This window comes from Antennarius striatus, chromosome 11, assembly GCF_040054535.1.
Source record: "Antennarius striatus isolate MH-2024 chromosome 11, ASM4005453v1, whole genome shotgun sequence".
Classification (NCBI taxonomy): Eukaryota; Metazoa; Chordata; class Actinopteri; order Lophiiformes; family Antennariidae; genus Antennarius; species Antennarius striatus.
This window is the reverse complement of record NC_090786.1, coordinates 7,898,045-7,922,334: the sequence shown is the minus strand read 5'-3', so window position 1 is coordinate 7,922,334 and position 24,290 is coordinate 7,898,045. Positions and strand designations below refer to the sequence as shown.

Here is a 24,290-nt window from a genome sequence, read left to right as displayed (position 1 = left end):
CGTTTGTCCCATCACTCAGTCCCATCGCAAAGTAGTTACCATTTTCTCTGACCAATCAGGAGTGGACAGCGCTTCAACAATCACATTAGGTATTGCCTCAATTCAAGGTGATACTGAAAATAACACTTGATACCAGACATCATACCACCATGAATTAAGCAAAAGAGGCAATGAAGTTGAAAATGAATGACAAAATTCAGGATATTGAGTAAAAACAATAACACTGAATCATATCAGGAATGAGTGATTAGTGATGCAAAGTGATCTGAATCCAATTACCCAAGAGGCATCCGGAACAGTTTCCATCCAAGAGATCAGACATTATCATAGCTAGCAGCAATGAATTTGGCATAATCCTCAAAACATGAAATATGTGCTTCTGTGTTTGAATACATTTGAAAAAGAAACTTCAGGAATATCTTAACTGTCGTCCTGGCTGTCAGTGTTGAAATGCCAGCTGCGTATTCAGCTGGCATTTGGGGCCGTGATGTGGTTGTGTGCATACTTATGTGCCCATGTGAATGCACATGTGTACGTATAAAAGAGACTATGTAGAATGGGGAACATGGCTGCCTGAAGCCCTTTTCAGCTCAGCCACAGAGACAGAATACTAAGACAAATCCACAGTGGTCACACTCCACCGATTCTCATCTCTACCTCACCGTCTTGGTTTCCTCTGTAGCCTAGCTCTATCCCTTCCTACTTTATGTGTTCTCTATCAATTTTACGGTTAATTCATGCACACTCCAAATACTAATCTAACATGATCCCTTCTTAGCTTGGTCAATATTCTCCACAGCATTTTTTTTTTCATTTAATCTCTGTCTGATTCTTCCACCCACCACATTACCAAATCTTACTGCCTATCTCATTTCCCTTTCTTCCCACTATTCTGAATAGTTGTTTTGGCTTATTTTGCTTTAGCAAAAACTCAAGAGACTCTCCAGATGTTGCCTTCTTGACTGAGAGGCTCAATCCAATCTAAATGCATAGCTAAGAGAAACATGAATACCCCAAACTCTGCTGTTGGCATCAAGTGCTTTGTCCTCAAGTGGCTCTTACTGAGCCATGACATATAGTTTCAGTTGCTCTACCTCATGGCATATATCATAGACAAGCAGCCAACATTCCCTTGTGTTGGTTTGGTTTCCTCTATAATGTCCAGAAGTGTCCCCTCCTGCTCCTGAGGCTGAGCATCGCATTTTACAAAGGAAACCAAACAACAAAGCTATTTAGGTATTCAAAAAAATGCAATTATACTCACATAATACTCACAGAAAAACCCATCCCCCCAGTATGGTGGATGAGTGTAGGATTATGACAAAATGTGACTCCAGTTAAGGAATGTGTGGATTTTTATTTTTTTTAACCAATGTGAGGCAAAGGTCCAAAAGCAACTAAAGTGATTGATGTCTTTTTCTGCAGTGGCATTGCTTCTCTTTTTAAAATTCATATGGACTATTCACAAAAACAAAAGTTTGAAACTCGTCTTACCTGGTGTAGCAGATGGCACCATTATGTCAGTAAAGAAGAAATGAAATGATGAGACAGAGAGAGATGGTGAAAGAGAAACAGGGAGAGAAAAAAACAGACAGTTAGTGGTGCCCTCGACCAAATCCACGTTGGAGTTACTTAAAAGCATCACTGGCAAAGTGACATCTATCAATGTCATTGTTCCCACGTCCATATTTGAACAGTCATTAATCATAATACCTCGACTGATGTGGGCCATAATGAAGCTAGGCCCAGAGTTGATTGTAATTGGCGTGGACACCTAGTTAGAACTCTAAAAGTAATCTCCAACAGCCAGACATTTGTACGAACCCTCACCTAACCAATCACCACAGACCCCACACCTTATAAATGCATTAAATTTAATTTGAGTGCAAGGCTAAAATTCCAAGCATTTAGGTATCTGACCTTGATAAATTATGACTAAGGATAGCAAAACAAACAATGGAAAAAGGCTTGAAGAACTCCAAATTTTAGTTATGTGTTTAATACTGTACTTGTGACTTATTGTTTCATGGAATTAACTTGACAGAGTGACAGGGCAGAAGAATTTCATGGTTTTACAAAGCCTTGTTGTTCTACTTTCAAATTGATGTGCAGACCTGGATTGTTTTTACAAAATAAGAGCTTTAGTGTCATAATTGTCTCCTGTCAACTTTCATATCCTACATTTAACTCCCACCAGTCAAATAATGACATGATCACTTAATTCACAGTGGAGAAAATAACAAAGCTGAATTTAGCTGTTTCTAACTCATCCCCCACTCATCCCCCCACAAATACCAAGCAAAGTTAATCTTCACAGAATTTTTTTTCAAGGATTAAAAATACTATGAAGACACTTTAACATTTCAAGATGAATCTCAGACTGTTTTAATGCTTTTTCTTTATGGCTGGTATAAATAAGAAATCAGGCATTCTTCTCTTTTCAACATTTTTTAAATGTGATTTTAATTATTCCATCGAGGAATTGAGTTAATGTTCTGTTCTGCCACACAAAAGGAAAAGAAACATACACACACACACCAATTTATCTCATGTGCATTTTTCTGGTGGTGAGAGGAAGCCGGAGAGAACCAACACAGATACGGGGAGAATAAACAAACTCTGCACTTAGAGGAATCAAATCCAGAATCTTCTTACTGTGAGGCAATGGTGCTACACATTGTGCCACTGTGCCACTCTAGACTTAAATAAACAAACCAAAAAGCAGAGGAAATTGTAGAGATACTAATAATATACTCAGAAATCAGTGCAACCATTTATCATTCGCAGCAGTTTTCACAAACAGGACCATGAAAAATTGTGTGACACCTCTTGTACAAATAAGGCCTCCATCACACACAGGCCTTTCTTTCAAAGTACACACTTCTGTTCAATGTAAAGCATTTAGCCAAATTCTATCACTGTACTATTAGAAACACAGGTAGTTTATAGCCTCATACATACTAAAAAGCATGATATAATCAGAGAAGCTTCTATCCTGACAGTGAAGCTTGCTAAAACACATTCTTAACATTTACTGGTGCATATATACTGTTCATTATATAGGGAATTTGTTATGTTTGATATATTTGTAATTTCGATGGTCTTTGTATGTTTATTACCTCATTGCACATACATGTATTGTTTATATTGTACATATCTGTTTATTGTGTATTTTAGTGTTAGTCTTGGCTTTCTGTGTATTAAAATTTGCTGCCCTGTGTGCCTTCAATTACCCCTTGTGGACAATGAAGTTTTTTTAATTAAATTGAATTGAATTGAATATTGTACACATGTTCAGAAAAATGAGCAACAGTGGCCCACAACATGTGTGAAAGATGGTGTTGTAGAAAAGTGGAAATATAAAATACCATTACGGTTACAAGAACCCCAAACTTTGGAGAAAGTTGCCTGTAGAAGTTGACGTAAAGTTGGTGAAAATAAATTACCTCAAAGCCCAGTATAAGCCATCTGCACAGGTTCTCTCTCATTTCCACACAGCACAACAATGAGCATTAGAGCACTTTACAGATGGGGCAATAGTAAGGGAGCATATGGATGCTATAACTGAAACACATGGTGGAAAAGAAAGACATGAACTGAGAGAAAAATATTAAACAAATCCCCTTCTCAGTCTCAAAAACAAGAAGAGCTGTAAATGAGGTACAGTCAGAGCTGCATCTTACATAGTTAGTAAAAGGCTCAAATAAAAATGTTACTGACAACGCCCACCTATTTTACAATGCAGAAAAAAAGGCTTCAGCAAGGACATCTCTGATGTCACAGCATTTAGAGTGTACACTCGAAGGAAGACACTGCCATACCTGGTCATAAAAGACCTGGTCATAGACATGAATCAATCTCAAAAACATTGTGTTGAATGCTACCTATGGTGCCCCCTACATCACAGGAAAAGAAATGGGGGATTATGACTCAAATAAGAGAAGACAACCCAGATCGTCTCTCATATCAGTGTTATCCATCAGTCTGCTCTGAGCTCCACTCCTGCAGAGGATATGCAAATGTAGAGATGACGGTTTCATTGCACTTTTTTTGTGCCATATAGGAACTGCATTTACATGTTTCAGGTGTTGTTGTTTTTTAAGGTTAAAGCCACTTTCCCCCACGGGTGAGTTGAAGTAAAGATGATGCATGGGAATAAACACATGAATAATAAATATTATTTTTTCTCAAAAAGATAGGAATTTTGTGTGGCATGAATGTTCAAACTAAATTCAACACATATGAAGGCATTTTATAGTTCTCCTTTATCAATATTGTGTTTGTAACCATTTGGTTACAATGCTAATTTAGAGGTGTTTTGTTTAATAACAATGTGGTCTAAACTGTTTTCTTCAGTTTGGTTAAAAGCAGAAGCACAGAAGCTGTATAATTGTCACTATTCTGACCTCTACAGGGGAGGAAAGTTGACTCCGGCGATTTGATTTAAATACCTCACCTCTAAAGGATACCTTCTACGTCTGGATGAGACGTCAAGGGATATGAAAAAATGGCATTATTTTATGCCCTGGGAATTAGAATGGGCTGCTTCCTCTCTCCTTACCTGTGAGTGTTGATAAGATGCTCCGTCTATTTGAACCAGACTATTCTGTTTGGTCTTATCAGTTCGTCTGATCACACCACTTTTAAAATGGGTGGCCTGAGACCAAATGTTCCTTTCTCAGCACTCTCCTCACTTGCCCTGTCATTGCAACCTTCAATTAGGCCTCATGGGCCCGTGATCAAACCCCTTTCATCCTTCCCTTCAGCCCCATTCTAACATTTTCACCCTGACCTTCCTTTTTGGCTGTCTGTCTGCAGCAATTAAGTGACTCACACACAGACACACAAACACACACAGGTGTACGTGCACACACTTCTAAATGCCTGCTTGATTAATCACCATTAACTTGTAATTATGGGCTAATAACATGTGAGCATCTGTGTTTGTGTCAGAAAGTAAGTGTCTGCAGTGAGCTATCTGTGTGTCATTCTGAAAATCTGTCAGTATTTAGTCAGTTTTGTGACTGCAGTCTGTGACCACTCAGGCCTCCTAAACCCTTTTCAACCAGTGTTATAATTACTGATAAAACCCTCAATCTCTCTCCTCACTGGTCTGAACATCTGTAAAAACTTGCATACATATGATGGAAGATTTGTGTGGCATGCATGATTATTAATTTTCAATTAAGGAAATAAAACAAAGCAAATATGCACAAACAGTAGGGTGACCACTGAAATGATTACATGAAAAATTAAGCATCGTATACAGCAAGTGATCATGGTCAGAGTCATCAGTGCTGCAGGCTCATTTAAAATGACAGCTCTGTGCCAGTGGAGGGCACAACATTGCCCAAGGACAACTATTAATGAATGTTTATAATAATGTTCTGCTTCTTCATCTGCATTGTCTCTTTCGTCATAATCAAAATGACAAAAACCCAACACACATAATACAAAGAACAAAAACAGACACCACCTAGAGCGGGGATGGGCAAACTGTTTTGACTATTGTGCAACACAGAGTTCTAAAATTTGACAGGCAGTCCAGCTGAAGAACAGATGGATGGAGCGTTTATTTTTACTAATGCAAATGGTATGAAAAAAAAAAAACATTATATAAAAGGTTCTGGTCTTTAACAAGCTACAAATTATACATATCCAAGGCTTATTGTACAAATTATTTTACGACTGCATTTATTTAATAAAAATTAATTAAACAGTTTAAACAAGTTTAAACTGTATGATCACAAAGCTTACTGGGCCTCATGTTGCCCACATAATGTGCAAAGAATAAAAAACAATATTTTGTCTTTGCATTGGCACAATAGCTACACAATACTCTTCAAAGCTTTGCTAAGTCAAGGCATTAGAGGAAGGTCAAAGATCATTTGTGAAGGGGATAACATATAAAGGATAGATTTTGAATGATTAAACAGTTTTATTTGGAATATCAGAGTGATGCAGTGGGATCCTCTGCTCAGCTGATAAAACACAAATTGAGAGGCAATGTATGAATGGGTGGGGCAAAGGTTAAGTGAAGCGAATGCCAAGATGAACTAAAACATGTGAATGAATGTACACAACACAACATAAAAGCACATAAGTGATTAATGTTGAGGCATAATCCATAGAATTGTGTTGATGTCACTCCCCTGTTTCCCCCAGCCAATAAAACACAGCATTAATGAACTGTCTGGGAGTTGCATGGAAGTGGTGTGTTTAGATGGCAAGTGTATAAAGTCCATAATCCACATCCCTGAATCCAGAGTCCAACTGCCGTCAGTGATAATGTAAAATTGATGACTCTTAGAAAAATGTGTTTTTAATATGTAATACAGTAAATATGTTAAATTTGGTGCAATTGAATTTTGTAACTATTTGAGAAACAAAGATTCTGCACTGAAATGATCACCATTTATGAGGCTGGACTGTGACTGCTGTTATTGTCCTATCTTGTACCGTGTCCCACTGTTTCAATGTCATGGGTAAGAAATTATATTAAGGGTCGTGTAAGCTTACACTAAGACTTTATGGAGGTCATATCCAGAGGGATGTATAGAATTCTGCAAACAGACACCAGTGTTAATAAGGTTTCCTGGCCAATCCTGGCCTGCTGTTTTGCTGTTAAATTATACTCATATTGGTGAGAGACAAAAACACAGTAAAGACTGAATATCTCAAATGCATTGTCTCATCCCTCGTTTTCTTATGAGTCTCTTCCTGCTAGTTACTTTCACCAACTGTTGCTCTAATGGCACATGACAACTCGCTAAGCGGTTCTGCTGTGTATCACATTTCCTCGCAAGGTAGCTGCAGTTCAGATGAGAACCCAGGCCAAATTTCACAACGCGGATTTGGCATTTATGAGAAAAAGCTTCAAGTCAGAGCATTCGAGAGGCAAATCCACTTATAATGGTTCAAATAAGTACTCCACGCCACTACCTTCCAGGTGAACCTACGGTTATGACATTTAAAATGCCACGCTGTGGCACAAACACCCAACTGATGTAGAGTAAACCAGAATTTTATTTCTGAACTGTTATATTTTGACTTTGAATTTAATTTTGTTGAAGCTGTTCTTTCTACAAATTCTTATGATCCCAAAATTACTATAAGATGTTTCACAAAAAAGATGGAGAGACGAGAAGCAGCAGTCATATTATAATGGCAGTAGAAGTTAAAAGTAATATCACATGTACAGACATAAAGTTTGTTCTCTGGGGTGACAGTGATGCTCTAACTTCTCTGAGAAATTTCAACTTGGTTGAAAACTGCCTGGTGGTTACTGGAGGAATTGTTTTTGACAACCAGGACAGAGAGGATCATAGCTCTAATCACAACAGTTGTATCCCCAGAGAAATTTGTCAGTACTTGCCACTGTGCATAGACATAACTCATTAATTGAATATGAAATGACATGCAATACCATTAGAAATCAAAACATCTGCCTTCCTGAGAGGCTATAACCTGATAGCCAGGGCAATTACTTTAGTGAGTCATTTCACTGACATTTGAGTCGACTCTGGCTTGTAAAATAAAGAGAAATGGGAAAATTGGTTACGTATTATTCAAAATTGCTTCAGGGGCTATATAAATGTCACATTAAGTGTGGCACACAACTATGTACTTACCTACCATATACTGTGTGTGTTTGTGTGTGTGTGTGTGTGTGTGTGTGTGTGTGTGTGTGTGTGTGCGTGCGTGTGTGTGTGCGTGCGTGTGCGTGTGTGTGTCACAGGTGTTAATACAAGCATCACACAAGGTGCACAGATACAGTTAGAGACAGGAACAAACATAACGCACGGTTCGCCAGATGTTTACCTGCGCATCGATTACGGGTCGGAACGGTACAGTCTGTCTAAATCGGTATCTAGTCAGCCAATGTCATCTCCTCTTGGCATCTACTGTTTCTGTTATTGGCTTCTCACATGAGTTAAGCTATGGATTTGTGTTACAGTCTTGCACATCATTGCTGACCGTCATGCGTAATGCGTGTTGCACCTGTTTTAGCACTTTTTGTTTTGTTTTGCTACATGGTTGGCTCGTCTACAGCTCGGAGCTGACTGACCCACCTCGAGCCTCTGCCTGAGGCAACTCGTTCCACTGAGATACTCTCCGCTTTAGTGGACTTTCACAGTGACTCGATCCCAAGGGTGACACTTTTTTTCTGGTTCTGCTTTCTGGTCTGCTGTATTGACTCCCGCTGCTCTGATCTCCAGCACGTATGTGAGTGCATATTACTGGATGTAATATGCTCTCATGCAGAGAGGATACAGGGCGTACCTCTCTTTAATATTATAATTTTTCTAACTTTATAATTCCCATGCATTTTCAGCATGGTGCCATGGGGATGGCTTATTCCAAACCAAGCCTTTCCTCCTTGGTGGAGCTGCCGTCTTGACCTGTTTCCAAATTGTCTTTTTGAATTGATCTGGCCTGTTACAATACTGGATGGGCTTTAATTGTTGTGCCAATATTGACCTTGACCAATCAAGCATAAAAGAGCACATGAAGGACAATAGTTGAAATATTTCAAAGGTGGTATTTTATACTGATTGTTATTGCTTTTTTATTTTTTTTAACTGTGTGTTTCAGTAGTCAGGAGAATTGGATGGGTTGACTTCATAGTGAGGGTGTTTTTCTGTCACAAACCCCCTTTTTGTATTTCACTCAGGGTGTCTAAGGGATTGTATTCACTATAAAATTTAGTATGGAGGATTCTCTCCTGACCTGGCCACCATGGTAAGCCCTCTTCCTGTATTTTAAAGTTATTATTATGAAATAAAACAAATTATCAGCTTCGGTTTGGAATCACATTTCCAGCTGATGTGTGGATGAACTGGTGCAACCTCTTTACCCTCTTTCAGTAATTAAGCTCGCATTCACCCCAGGCCCACTACCATCACATTAGCTTTACATGGCAGGGACAGCGGGAGGCCATATCCAACCATCGAAGCACCAGGAGTCAGGCCCCAATTAATACAGAATTTCCCTGCATGCACAATCATGTCAACAAGGTTGAAAAGAAAGTGTCAGTCTTGCATGCCTTCTGTATGCGATATTTTTTAAATTAAAATTGAAGACTGAAAACAGGTTAGAGTTAATCTACGTATATGTATCTTTGCTGATTCGAGGTTTTCAGGTGTAAAGGAGTAAAGTTAGCATTGCAGTAGGTTTGTTCATTGTAAAGTTTGCAAGCTTTTTAGTAGCTGTCTGTACTAGTTTTTAAATTGACAGCACCGGTCTAACTATTATTCATGTACTTAATGAGTCAATGAATTTAAACTGCCAACCATTTTTGTCATGCTGTCAGGTCCTTGTGTGTAAAAGAATTGAACTTGGGAGTGATGGCTTGGGGTGGCTTGCCTGAAGAAGACACAGAACAGACTTGAAAAATGATCTGTTTCTGTGTTCCTACTGGGAAATTCAGTTGGGCTTTTTATAAAGTCTTTGATCAGTGTCTTGATGTTATCAGAGGAGTTACCAGTGAAAGTGAAAATTTCCTCAGGGCTTTTTGTTTGTAAGCATTTGTATGAATTCAAACCACCCATAATTATTATTTTCCTTTCATATTGGTTGAATAGATTTTCATGAGGCATGCTGTTTTACTCTTTTGGCCACATGAATAGTCAGTGTATGCCCCTCACTTTGTGATATTATCCAGTGTGTTTTATAATCCGTTCCCAGAGACCAAAGTGATGACAGATAGTAAATTACTTAACATTATTGTATAGTATTATAACGATAAAGTCTAACTCATAGTTGCGTTGCACTGCGGGGTGCAGGCTAAACCTGGTAGATGCAAAGCATAATCACATTTCAAGAAATGTCATTAACTTCTTGTGTGGACTGAGGATATTTAACAATATCATAATCCAACTATTCTTTGTTATTGTGATTGTGCTTCATCATTTAATCAAGTTAACATAATCACAGTATAGCAATGATGTGGGCTCTGCTACACTAGCAATATTGCCATAATTAAATTGTGATTGAATGCATGAGAACAAATATAAAACATGGCTGCAATAAGTATAACAACATTCGTAAGCTGGGCACTGTTAGTTCTCAAACGCTCTCAACACTTTCACGTATGGTCAGGATTTTATTTATTTATATATATATATATATATATATATATAAAAAGGCTCATTACTGAAGATTTTTACAGCTGTTTTAGTCTCCAAATGGCAGGGAAAATGGACGTGAAATCTGTGACTATTCTTAAAAGTGTTGAAAAGAACTTAGAATGTGCCATTGTTTGAGGGAGAAGACTAAGCTGTCTTGGAAAGTTTAATTGAAGCTTTTTACAACACACTCTAACGAGATGGAAATGTAGGCAGGGCAACGTTCACTGCTTTTAACCTGTGGACCAGCCTGAACTGGAGAGCAGCCAACTATCACTGCAGTCACTATGCAGACTCAGCAGCATGTTCATCTTAACAGGTTGTGTCAGTGCCACGTGGGCTTTTGTAATGTGTTGTATAATGAAGGTAATGTCATCAGACTTTTCTTCCATTTACATTTGTATACAACTGAATACTTTTTATTCATGTTGCATTCACCTGGCCCACATTTAGACTCTTTACTATGGTGAAGTTGAGGCACCAGCAATAAAAGTTACAAAAATTTGTATTTTGGTTGAATAAAAGGTCTCCTGGTTGTTTGTTTTCTTTTTGTGTTCTTCCAATGCAAAAAATATATGAATTAAATATAATACTGCTGTAAGAGTGAAAGTTACATCACAAGATTGTTTATCTTTGCAGAAAAATAAGGAAAATATTTGAGACATCTTTTATAATTTGCCAGATGTGGTAAATAACATTATGTTGTTTGACAATATAATTTGGTCTCCCGTTATGCTTCCTTCAAAATATATTCTTTGTTGCAAATAAGTTGTTTGCAAACTATTTTGTCAAGAGGACAGTGTGAGACAAGTTCAAGAACATCAAGCATTTTGTGAAGATCTTATTTCCAGGTCTGACCCAAATGGCCCTTTAAAAGCCCAATTGATATTATGACTTCACCAATCTCAGAGAAAGCCCTAAATTGTTTAGTTAAACCTGAAGTATAAATGCTGAGAAAACACAACATGTGATATAATTAGTCCCAGATTTGATAATACAAAAAAAAAAAATCTCATGCAGAGAGGATACAGGGCAATGGGCTCAAGTACCACTCATGGCCCTTTGATCCACACTCCTATTTTCTTTCCAATATTTTTTAGCAGTATTATACATTACAGGCAATAGTTATTTTTTATTTTATTTTTAATGCAGTTATTGAGGTAAAACCTGCAAATATTGGTCAAGCAGAAAAACCCTGATCGTACAACTGTGTGCAATAAATGTAAGGATTGGAAAATCATTTTGTCTTACATAGGGGCGGTTTAGGTAGGAAAAATCCCTCAAACATGAGCATGTGTATTTTGGACCAATTTTAACATTTAAACCCTGTGCTTTTTTTTATGATTGCCTCCAGCACCTGTTTCTAAAACATACATTTATAATACAGTAATTCAAATCACACATTGCTGTCACTAGCTATAGTGCTGTTCTTCAGGTTATTAAAACCCATTAATATTACTATGATTACATATACATGTTAATGAGGAAGTTGTACATCAAAAGGATTGCTCATAAGCTATTCAAACAGCTACTAACTGCAGCAATTTTTTTGATAAAAACAGAGGGGGGTAGCACATAGGGGAATCGACTGCGTGTGACAGGGAGGTTTATTTTGAAGTTTTTTTTTCTTTTTCTGCTCTCATAATCTACAAACTCAACCCCCCCTGGAAGGCGGTAGAGTGATCTGATGAAAAGAAAAAGTAATTTGAACCTTGACAGCTAAAAAAGGATATTGAAATGCTTAAATGTTATTAGAAATATTGCATTTGTCTTCTGAACCTCTCAGTAGGTGTAGTTGTGCTCTACTACACTTTATATTTAATCCAACCATATGATCATAACTCCTATTCAGTTGATTGGTAACAGTTAAATTCAGTGAAATATAAGTATTGACAACCTGTTTGATATGAAATTGGAATTTATTTAAATCTGTCTGATTTAATCATAAACGTTGCTCCAGTTTTACATTGTACAAAATCCTCTTGCTGTCTTGTTCTTGACCAGATTCCTATCATCTCAATGTCGGATGATTTATAAATGGTTCATAGGATTATGAGCAGAGTTAATTAGCAAGCACCAAGATGGCTCCAGGCTTCATGTAATGTTACACCCACTCTGTCAGGCCAAATTATCTCAGTGCAGGGGGGAAAAGGGCATGTACAGGCAAATGATCAAGGGAAATATATACAGATTTTTTCCAGTTTGGCTGGCCATCAGGCTGTGACATAATCAACACAGGTCTTGCGATTCTGTGAGGATGCAGCTGCATGCAAATCAAGAGTTATCTGACACAGTAGTGTAGCCCTCATGACCGAGCACATGTGGTACAAAGCAAAAAGAAATGAGACTAATTTACACAGTGCATGTAGTAACTGTCGAGTCAGCTGGAATGGTCCATTCAGATAAGGCACATAATACAATTTTCTTCTCTGTCCCTTGAAGTGAGCAACCAAGCATTTTGTTTAACACTTATTTGTGCAACACTGTGCGTGATCTCTGGTCCAGGGTTTTATTGCATTTACCGCCTGCAAAGTTAGCCATGAAATCTCAACACACTACAGATAATGTACTGTATATCATCACTGCAGCAGAACACACAGATGGAGTTTAATGTCTAGGCTCTGACCTTAATCACTCCCCACAGATTTGTTTGTAGAGTCAAGGGGAAGGATGGGCAAGCTCCACGAGCCCTGTAAATAGAGACTATACGGGAGGATGTTGAGGTCATCGCGGGGCTGTAAGTGAAGGCAGTCATATAATGTACATGCGAATCGTCAGCTTAACCATCTACCAATTGTTAAGGCATGTTTATTGACAAGTGAAGAGAATGAGACCTAACGTGTGTGCGTGCGTGCATGCGTGTTTGTGTGTGTGTGTGTGTGTGCGTGTTTGGGCGTGCGTGTGTGTGTGTGTTTGTGTGTGCGTGTTTGTGCGTGCGTGCGTGCGTGCGTGCGTGCATGCGTGTGTGTGTGAGAGTGTGCATGCAGTGTAGTTAAAAAAGAACTGGCTCCACTTTTGGCCATTAGCAGATAGCCCATATGATTCATGGATAATAGCTAGTATGGTTGTGTATGGGGTTGAATACACACAGAGCAGAAGAACAGGCATTTTTCTAATTTTAAAGAGGCTGTTGTACACAGCAGCAGGATTCCTGGGAACACACCAGATGATCTGCAGACTCAGCTCGACAGGCAAGTGGTCACTATCTGTTCTCAGTATTCTGGAGGCACGACACAATTCCAATGCTATTGTTGGATTCCATATATGATGTGGTTGACAAGCTGAAACATTGAGTATCCCATAATACTGTACATACTGAATAATACTCAATGATAGAATAAATCTGGTTTCATCAGTTTAACGAGAAACAAGAATTAGTGTTGAATGGCAATATCCCAATCAAGAACAGTTTTCATGTTATGTCACAATAACTCACAGTATATCTCATAAAATTAGCTCAAAACTGCTCATCAGTGCAACATACGAGTCATAGTATTAGAATGTAGTATTGGATTAGCTTTAGTTATTGTGCCTAATGTTACAGGTATAACTGCCTTTGATGTTTATTTGAAAATGAGTGAGAAATATGACAAACTTGCATTCATTTAGCCATGGCAAAATCATTCTCAAGGGCGGAGTTTTCCATTTAATATTGAGGGCATTCACAAAGTCTGCACATAATTTCCCTTTTTTGTTTTTGCATGAATAAATTTGATGTTTTTCTCTCTTTTTTTTTTTTGCTTATAATTTCAATGGAATTAAGCCGCCCCGTAAGTGATTTGTGATAAATGCTGAAGTACCAATAACCATATGTATACCAGTAACTGTATGTATAATTAGGAGTTGTACCTCAGTATTGTGTGTCAAGATGAATAGTAAAGAATGAATATAAGACCTGTGATTTAGCACTTGAGTGCATTGCTGCAGCTCGTCATTGATTTGCTAAGTTAAAACATGCATATGGAGGGCATTTAAGAATCACAGTTATGTCATGCCTTTTGATGGTGAACTTTGAGTTCCACCCACATGAGTCTGACACTAAAAGAGAACTTTAACCCAGACTGACCCCTACACACATGTGAGTAAAACTGACCTTGGCATTGTGATGTGCATTAAATTACACACACACACACACACACACACACACACACACACACACACACACACACACACACACACACACACACACACACACACACACACACACACACACAAAGGCAATGTAGATTACACAGTGACTCCTTTCCAGTCAGTGATCATGGCTCAGCAGTGACATGCATCTTTTTTTTTACAGTACCCCCTACACCTCAGAGGAAAGATAAGAGGAAGTCATGCAGCACAATGCTGCTCTGACCTTCAGCAGACACTTATATAGATCCTCAAAATGAAAAGTTTCTTTAGTTTAGGTTATTGAAGACAGAGGGCTATAAAACATCAGCAGAGGAAGTAGCTGTCACCATTTGTTTTGTGAAAAAGGCCAAAAAGGAACAAAACAAGTAGTGGAAGTTAAAATGCACACAACATCTATCATAATTAAAGGTGACAAAACCCAGTTCATCCTTGTTGTGAATCTTTCCGCTCTGTCATCTCGGAGGTTCTGGGTTCAATTCAGGATTTGTGTGGACTTTTTGTGTGTTTTTCACCTGTCTGTGTGTCCTGGCCTTCTACGGTCCAACAAAATGTAACGGAGATGAAAAGGTGAATTTGAAATTGCCTGTAGGTGTAAATATGAATGTGAATGGATATTTGTCTTACTGTGTGTCATCCTTTGATGGAGCGGCATCAAGCCTCCCACCCTGTCAGCTGGGAAAGTTTCCATCTTCCCCACAACCCTGCAAAGAGTAAGTGGCTACAGAAAAACAGATGGATGCATGTCATGTTTGTTGCCTCCTTCTTAATGCACTGTCTGCCCTCATGCTGTTTTCTCTGTACTCAGTCTTTTCACTGACAAACCATGAAAAAGAAAACCAATTACTTGACTACAGTGAGAGATACCAAGAGGTAAAGAGAGAAATAAGGAGAAACACATGCAGTACAGTAGTAAGAGAGACAGCATGTTCCAAAAACATGAGCTGAACATTGCTCTTGGCCTTACATGGGAATACATTACTGGCTCATCCTCTAAAAATGTGAGTCTGCCATCATGATGAGCAGTAACTAACTCAAAGGAGGGTGGCTTGTAGCACATAAACAGAGGTACCTCTGAAACACCTGGCTACAACTAGTGGCAAAAGACAATTCAAACGTTTCTGCAACACTGGATGACAATGAGCAGCACACAGACATGGTGGGGGTTTTTTTTTCATTAGTCTCTTGTGAAGTGAAAACAGTGTAGGAGTTATTTAAACAAAGCAATACAGAAAATAGTGCACTTTATAATGCAAAACACAACATGACTATGCACAGCAAGATGAAAATGTTGGTACAAATGACCCACAGGATAAAACCACATAATTCAAGCTGGCAGCTAAAACAGTGACTGTAAATGTGTTCAGCACATCTCTAAAAAAGTGCAATTGTTAGACTCTGTTACATTCATGATGGCAGACTGTAGTATTAGATTAGCTTTAACTATACTGTATGTGAGTGTGTCTGTCAGTTTATAGTAGTGAAGAAAAACAGAAATTTCTTTGCACAACCATTCTGCTGTAAAATGTTTATTTGGTGTTTCATTTCTGCAGGCGTTCCTTGTCTATTGATGCCGATGCCAAAAAGGTACCTCCTCTTTTTTTATCTGGAGACCCTTTATCAAAACCATCTCTCTAATCTCTCCGTGGTCTGATTGCCATTCACGTGTTGCACTCTGAAGAGGTTCCCTGCAGATAGACTTTGTGGGCTGTTAAGAGCAAATAGAATAGACCAAACTGTGCAGTCCTTTATTGAAGTGTAGAAAAAAACAGGTTGTAGAGGAAAATGTTGCTGCTTTTATGTGATTCTGCTTTTCATGAATACAAACTACAAAACATTCAAAGGACATATGTTCATCAATGCCCAACAGTAAAGATGTGTGTGAGGGTTCTTCAGATATTAAAGAAGTGTGTTGATGCACCCCCCCCCCCTTGTAAATTACACATCCAAAATAATTATTAAGGACAATGTCCAGTCTTTCACACATTTCCATAGAAATGTTCCACACATAAAAGGGGAAAAAAAGTGGAGAATTATTCCTGTGTACTTTCCAGATCCTCCTTTTTCTCTCAACCTGGATCTATTGTTACATCCAGATTTCTTTTTTCTGTGTGATAATAATATACAGTATATACCAATGTAGACAAAATCCTTCCCTCCTTCCTATAGTTATGAGTTGCTTCTCAGGTGCTTGAGAAGTGTGTGCAAAATTGACTTGAAATACAGAAGCTAGGTTCATAAAGAGGTGAAGAGAGCTGATGAGGAGCCTAACGAGACAGGTAGTAGCTTCCTCTGCAGTGGGCCGGGAGAGAAAATTATCCTAATGTGGGATCATGACATTCATGTTATGAACAAAGATAAACTTTTTTTTTTTTGCTCTAACAGCAGAAATATGTACAAAAAGCTATTCAGTTTGCAGTTCGTTTGCAGTATGAGTATGTGGATCGGAACTATTATTTTATTTTATCTCAGAGTAAAAAGAGGAGTGGAACCAGAAGGTCTCTTCTGTCTGCCATGTCTGTGCCCTTGCCTGTTTGCACAAGGAGGGGTGCATCAACAACTTCAGAGCACAGCTCAAAGAGGAGGGAATGAAAAACACTTGGGATATATATTTATTGAATCAATAATGGCAATGCTGACAAGTGATTTATCGCCAGTTAAATAAATGGAGGATAAACATCAATGTGACTTCTTTGACTTCCTTGCCTATAAACTTGCTGTCCCTCTTAATCCTTTATGAGGTGATATGACTTGCTTTGTCGAGGCATTTACACCCTTACGTTTGGCAAGACACGTAAGAGCTTAGTTCTCAAGTCTCATTTTGATGGCGGTAAGGAAAACTCAACGTTACCCCCCCCCCTTCAGGATGCAGAATCAAAAGACATTGTCTGTCCAGCAAACTAAATCTCCGTCTTTGTTCTCATCGATGATTAAAACGGCAAAATATCTTTGTGAACTGAAGAATAATCAAAACATTGCATCAGCTGTATGAACGGTAAACCCACTTAATATCAGCTTGTCCTAATCTACTAGAAATGCAGATACAAGTTGGCAAATTTAAATGTTTTTGTGTTTAGTAAGTTCATTTAAGCATTACACAGATTATTCTGTTTTGTTTTGTTTTGTTTTAATTGTGTCAAAGTATTGTAAAGATAAGCAATTTTTCATGTAAAAGCTTTGTTTATTCAATAAACTTGGATTCCCAGCTTCTGTCATTGGGAACTTTAAAAACTGTTGTTGTTGAGGTCATGCCCTGAATATTGATGAAGAGTGTACTGAGAAGCAACCCCGTTCTTGTTACTGTTATGAATTAGTCTCTTACTATACTCTTACTGTTTTAACCATAGAGTTCACTACCCATTTAAAGGCAGAGAGATGGGCAAACTGGTATAAATAGGAGTCAACTATCACCTCTCTCCACCTCTCAGCTGACTCTTGTTTGCTTTACGCAGTTACTGACAATTACGTCATTATTAATTGAAAATAATAAGATACTATCAACTAGACAGTGATGTGAGTTTCACACTTTTATTTTGTTTAGGTTTCTCTCTGACATGTAATAGCTTAGACAAAAGTAGCAGGGACTTAAACGTCCACATTTGAATACTCCTATAGTGGAGGAGGGATATACTGTATCTACACAACCACAAGCTGAAATCCACTCAAGGCTCTAAATTATTTAAATACATCTTTGCAGATTTGTTTCCATCTACAATTGGCAGGGAATTCTCCTATTTTCAAGAAAACACACACTGTTCCAAGTTCTTCTAGGATGATAATCCTTATTTTCATTTAATGATGTTTCGAAACATGGTGCAATATTATTGGGTTGATTGTATGTTTACCTTGTATTCAGTTTTTATCGCCTTTAAGGGCAACATTGCTTTCCAGAGGTTCTTGACTTATGCTGCGTTCATGTGCAGAGTTTGCAGTACCTTATCTCAATCAAAGCAGCATCCACAGCTCAACAAGACAAGCCCGGAAGATCTCCAGATAGATGAATATATTAGCATCATTAATGGAAGTGCCACAAAGATTTAATTGTGCCTCATGTATTCCAGCTAGCATGGCCCCCAGTGGGCTATCTCTCAGTGGCGAAGCACAACCGACTCCAGCAGTCACAAAACGACAGGGCTGACTGATTGGCTAAGATGTTAATTTCAATGAGCTATATCCATGGCTACACTTCCATTTTATTCAGAGGCAGCAATTTAGTAATGCAGCTTCATCCACTGGGCAGGCCAGCTAATCATTAGCAGCCGGAACGTCCCCCAAAGATCACTGCATTACTCATGTATGATGAAACTGAAGCAGTTTTTTATTTATCTTAAGAAGCAAGAAAAATTGTTAAGTAGAAGGCTGTGAAACAGTGATGAATGATAATGACTGGAATTTGGTACTGATGCTTAAACCTCTTGTTAAAAATGTCTACTAATGTGTGTAACACATAATTGCAAATGGAGGGATGATATATTGAACACTGCAACAACAAAATGTGAATAAAAAAGATTTTATGAGCATGCATGCTTTCAAATGGTCCATCAAAATGGTCCATCAAGAGCTTGTTTTTTGGTTACAAATACATAAAATGAAATGAAACAATACTACATTAACTGGGCATATAAAAAAATATTTCTTCATCACATCCTGTTGTGATTTGAGTTTTGTTGGATAAGTTCTATTAAATCAAGCAAAGTTTATCAATACGAGAAGTGTTTCTGAGAATATAAAGGTGAATTCAAATAACCACCTTAAACCACCTTAGCTTTGTGAAGAGAGAAGCTGCCTAAGCTTTAACCGTTTTTCTTATTTCTTAACCGGACTCTTCACTTCTAACAGATGGAAGAGCAGAAAATGAAACCACCTGACAATGGAGGCCTATTGAATTTGCCAGGACCAAAGCGCAGCCAAAGCTTGAGAACATTATGAATAAATGACATGCATTACTTCACATGGATCTGCTTCGACGGTCACTGTTTTTGTTAACTGTCAATTTCCTGCTCCCTCCGCCAACAGTGCCATGTCTGCGCAAATGACTCCTGAAATAAGTCCAGAGTACCACCATCATGCTCCTTCTTCCCTTTGTCTGTACTGTAAAGAATGTCGCCTCCATGTTGCTGCATAAACATCCCCTGCTTTGCTGATGGATCTTCACAGGGTGAAGTGAACAGCAGGGTCTGATTGAATTCTCTAACCATTATATTAATCTAGAGCAGACAAGCACAGCCACCTGTATAAATGTGTAAAGTGCATTTGTATAAAAAACAGCAGCCACAAAGACTGAAACAAAACAGCTGAGTGAACAAAAGATGCTAAGCTGACCACTGTGGAGTTTAGAAAGGAAATCTAATGTGATACACCGTGCAAGCACGCACACAAGTAACTTAATAAAAAATAGACCACCATAACTTAACTGTGATTAAATCTCTTGACATGACTGTACCCTTGCAGCTAATATTCATTTAGAAATGCAGACCTTGCTGAATTACAACACACTTTAATGGCTCTCAAAAGAAAAGCAATGTCTACAGGTGACCATTATCTACTCACACAATTCAGCCACAGTGGATTTGGTTTTGGTATAATAGTGAATCATGTTAGTCAAAATGACCTTAATCATCTAATTCAAAACTAGAAGGGCATGCAGAGTGCATACCTCAGACAAGGCTAATAGTCCATTCTTTGATATGCAAATTTGAAAATGCATGCTCTCAATTTGTGGATGTGGTTTGAAATGAATTATAACGGTAAAACAAGTTATATTTCAGAATTTATGAAGAAAAATGTCAAAATTTCTACACAAAGCCTGAATGAGCCTACTTTTTTTCTTCTTTTATTATGTTCCGTTGGGGATATTTTTCTGTGTCATCCTTTCATTGGTTCTCTTGTAGTCTACAGTCAATAACAGTGTGCAGATGTCAAAGAGGACTAAAACCTCAACAGCAGGGTTTTATCACTGTCGTCATCTCTTTATGCTGTACTGTCTGTATCACTGATGTATAAAGAACTAAATAAAGGTATGAAGACAATGCGATAACTTCTGCACATGGATATGGTTTTTTAAATGCTGCTGTGGATTGTAATCACCATGAAACAATCAGAAAATAACCAAATTCATGATCGTCAGTTTTCAACGATATATTTTTTAGTATTGCTATAGCATTCAAATACAGTATTCTTTTATCATATCAAAGTTTTGCCTAGATTCTCCATTATCTGCATATTCTCTGGAGATATACTATAATGTCAAATATGTTATTTTGGCAGATATGAACTATACACAGAATTTAGTCAATTATATCATTATTTCATTTTTGAAACTTTTTCAATCAGAAATCCTTTTAATTCAGGAGGATGAATAACTTTATCATGAAACCTTGACATGATCACCCCATAATATGGGCTTCAGGAAGTCTTTGCTGCTATCCGTTGTGTATCATATCCATTTTAGAGAATACAGGGTTAAAACCAAGCTAAATTCTCTTAATTTGTCACCTGTGTGAGGTGCCATCCATGAATTTGACCTTTCTGCTGAAACACTTTTGTAGCCCATTTAATAAAACTCTAAAAGACTATGTCCTCATTATTTCTCTTTATTAATTCTTATTCGCCATCATTCAACTAAGAAATATTAATTTTCATATTTAAAAAACAAGGTTCAGAAGAAACATGCCAATTCGATGCTACCGCGAGGTCTGTTTTGTAATTGTTTCTCAGAATGTGTGTCAAAAGACCAAAGCAGTTACATGTTGGTTTAAATCATTTATAAATTTCAGTGGTTATTGGACTGATTTATGACTTTGATGGATTTTGTTTTCAGCAATACTAGTAAAATCAAACAGACAGGATGAAGCTTACTTTTAATGTTCTGGCGGCCCTCTTGCAGAGATGACTCAAACATTATTAAATAATAAATGTTCAGCATAATTTCTCTCAATCCTCATAAATTTTTGGAGCTGTTTATCTAATCACACAATTTGGTTATGAATGAATCCATCTACTCACAATGGATTGAACACAACCAAAGTTTTAACCTCTAGTCTAGTCCGTCAACATTTGTCAACATTAATATTTGACTGTGTCTTAAATTCATACAAGGGAAGATAAAATCAACTCAACTGAGGGTGACCAGAACTGAAAAAAGAAAATAAATAACCAGCATAGTGGTGGACGAACCTAAAACTAACCATAGCAGAAGTTTTATGTCTTACGCTTTATGCATCTATTCATCTTGTTGTAGATGAGACGATTGCAATCATCTGGTCTACAACCACTTACCAGGAATCTGTGGCGGGGGATTCAGTCTATTACGGACTACAAGCCCTTTCCGAAGTCCTGCGACAGCTCCACCACTCTTTTGAATCAGCTACATTACTTCTTTTCGTGCTTTGGGGCAGACAACAGCATCCCGGCACAGAAGACTCCACCCCCTCCTGGCAACCAGGCATTGACGCTTTCTCCGGACAGCGTCAGGCAAGTCCTCAGAACGACCAACACACTGAAAGCACTAGGTCCTGACAACATTCCTGGTTGTATCCTGAGAGACTGTGCTGACGAGCTCACAGACATCTTCACAGACATCTTCAACATCTCCCTACCTCAAAGCCACCAACATCATCCCAGTCCCGAAGAAGTCGCCCTCATCTTGCTTCCATGACTACCGCCCAGTTGCACTCACTCCCATCCTCATGAAGTGCTTCGAGCGGCTAGTCATGCACCACATCAAGTCTGCCCTCCCATAAACCCTGGACCCTTTTCAGTTTGCTTACCGGTCCAACCGCTCGACCGATGACACCATCTCAACTGCCCTAGACTCGACCCTCACCCACCTGGAGACCAATACATACTCATACGCCAGAATGCTGTTAATCGACTTCATCTCAGCATTTAACACAATCATCCCCCAGCACCTCATCCATCAACTGGACCAGCTTGGACTCAACACCTCCATATGCAACTGGCTGCTGGACTTCCTAACAGGGAGACCACAGGCAGTTCGAATTGGTAGCTACACCTCCAGCAAAATCACGCTGAACATGGGAGCCCCCCCAAGGATGCGTACTGAGCCTCCTCCTCTTCATTCTGCTGATCCACGACTGCACACCAACTTCAAGCTCCAACCACTTCATGAAGTTGTGGTGCGTCTCATCAACAACAACGATGAGACAGCCTACAGAAATGAGGTGAGCCACCTGGCTATGTGGTGCAAGGACAATAATCTCCGTCTGAATGTGAAGAAGACAAAGGAGGTTGTTGCAGTGGAATGGGTCAGCAGCACCAAGTTCCTGGGTGAGCACATTTCCAAGGACGTGTCCTGGGGCCGCAACACCGCATCACTGGCCAAATAAGCCCAACAGCGCCTCTACTCCTCTGAGAACAGCACGAGCCCCATCCCACATCATGCTCACCTTCTACAGAGGCACCATCGAGAGCATCCTGACCTGCTGCATCATTGTGTGGTACTGCGTCTGCACCGTTTCCTGTCGCAAGACCCTGCAGCACATCGTTAGAGCAGCTGAAAAGATCACTGGTGTCTCTCTCCCTTACTTCACAGACACCCGCCTCACCCGCAAAGCCATCAGGATTGCAGGTGATCCCACCCACCCCTCTCACAGCCTTTTCAGCCTGCTGCCATCAGGTAGGAGTGCAGAATCTGCGGGCCAAAACCAGCAGGCTCAAGGACAGTTTCTTTCACCAGGTGGTCAGGAAGCTCAACTCCCTCCTTACTCTGCCCCCTGCCACAGCCTTAAACTCTAGCCTCAGCCTGGCCCCCCCACCCCCAGCACCTGACCACCACCCCCAACTCAGGGACACGTCACTTCCCTACGAGATCAGAGAGTGTATAGAGATGTTTGTCGTCCCTTTGTGTTTCGTCTGATGCACTGTACTGTCTGTTGTACTGCCTATGTTGTACTGCCTGTTGTACTGCCTTTGCTGTACTGCCTGTTATACTGCCTGTGTTGTACTAACTGTTGATCGTGGGTCTGAGAGGACTACAATTTCATCTGTGCTGTATGTCGTGCATATATGGTACATTTGACAATAAAGCTGACTTGACTTGACCTTGCCAATCAGCGGTCTACTGGAGCCTATCCCAGCTGGCTCTGGAGAAGAGGCAGGGTACACCCCAGATGAGATGCCAGCTCATTGCGGAGTCACAGGAAAGACAAACAACCATTCACACTCAGTCACCTACCTACGAACAATTTGGTGTGACCTATTCACTTTAGCTGCATGTTTCTGGTGGTGGCAGGAAGTTGAAGAACCCAGAGGGGAATCAACACAGACAGGGGGATAACATACACATTCCTCACAGAAAGGGATTCCTTCTGGAACCTTCTTGTTGTGAGACAACAGCTTTACCCATTGTGCCACCATGCAGCCCACTTTTGGCTTCATCTTTTTCAAATAAACACTGAATTTTATGAAATTGGTGCTATTCATATTCAACGTAGGGAACAAATCACAATCAGTATTTGGAAACCACCAACATTAAGTGAACATTAAAACTTTATAGGTAAAGCTCTTATGGCAGTAAATACAGATTATGTCCTCTCACACCTCTTCACCTTGGCTGAAGGGATGATTGCACTCACTCCTCTCCACATGCACGAAGCTATGCTTTGCTATCTTACTGACCTTCATAATCTTGTGAGACTATTCTTCCACCTGAAGCCCAGGTTCCTATGGCAGCAAATAATCCACTGATAGATGTGGCATCTTCTTGCTTCCTGGCAAACCCTGACGTGACGATTTATTTTCCTACTTAATTTTTTTCAGTTTTGCCCTGGTCTGTAGTCAATACAGTTCTTGCTGAGCGAGATATTGCTTGCTGCCAATGACAGCATCGTGAAGCATGGTGTCAAGTTCCTGAATGCATTTGCATTTATAAGATGGAGGCCTCTGTTTACACCAATAACTTCTCTCCGTGGGGGTTATGACTGCAAAGCACCCTGTGTATAGATCATCTGTTAGACATATCTAATGTCTAATGCCCTCCCCCCCCCGCCCCCAAGCTAGACAGAGGCTAATTAG

The 24,290-nt window shown here is 39.2% G+C and overlaps 1 protein-coding gene across 1 annotated transcript in view; it reads right to left on the bottom strand.

Annotated features, from left to right (window-relative positions):
* Positions 1-23,983, bottom strand: part of grid1a (glutamate receptor, ionotropic, delta 1a) — a 163,492-nt gene extending 139,509 nt beyond the window's left edge. Inside the window, exon 1 of the mRNA XM_068327238.1 lies at positions 23,895-23,983. The gene's annotated coding sequence lies outside the window, so the exon portion shown is untranslated. The remainder of the gene's footprint in view (positions 1-23,894) is intronic.
* Between the last annotated feature and the right edge of the window lie 307 nt (positions 23,984-24,290).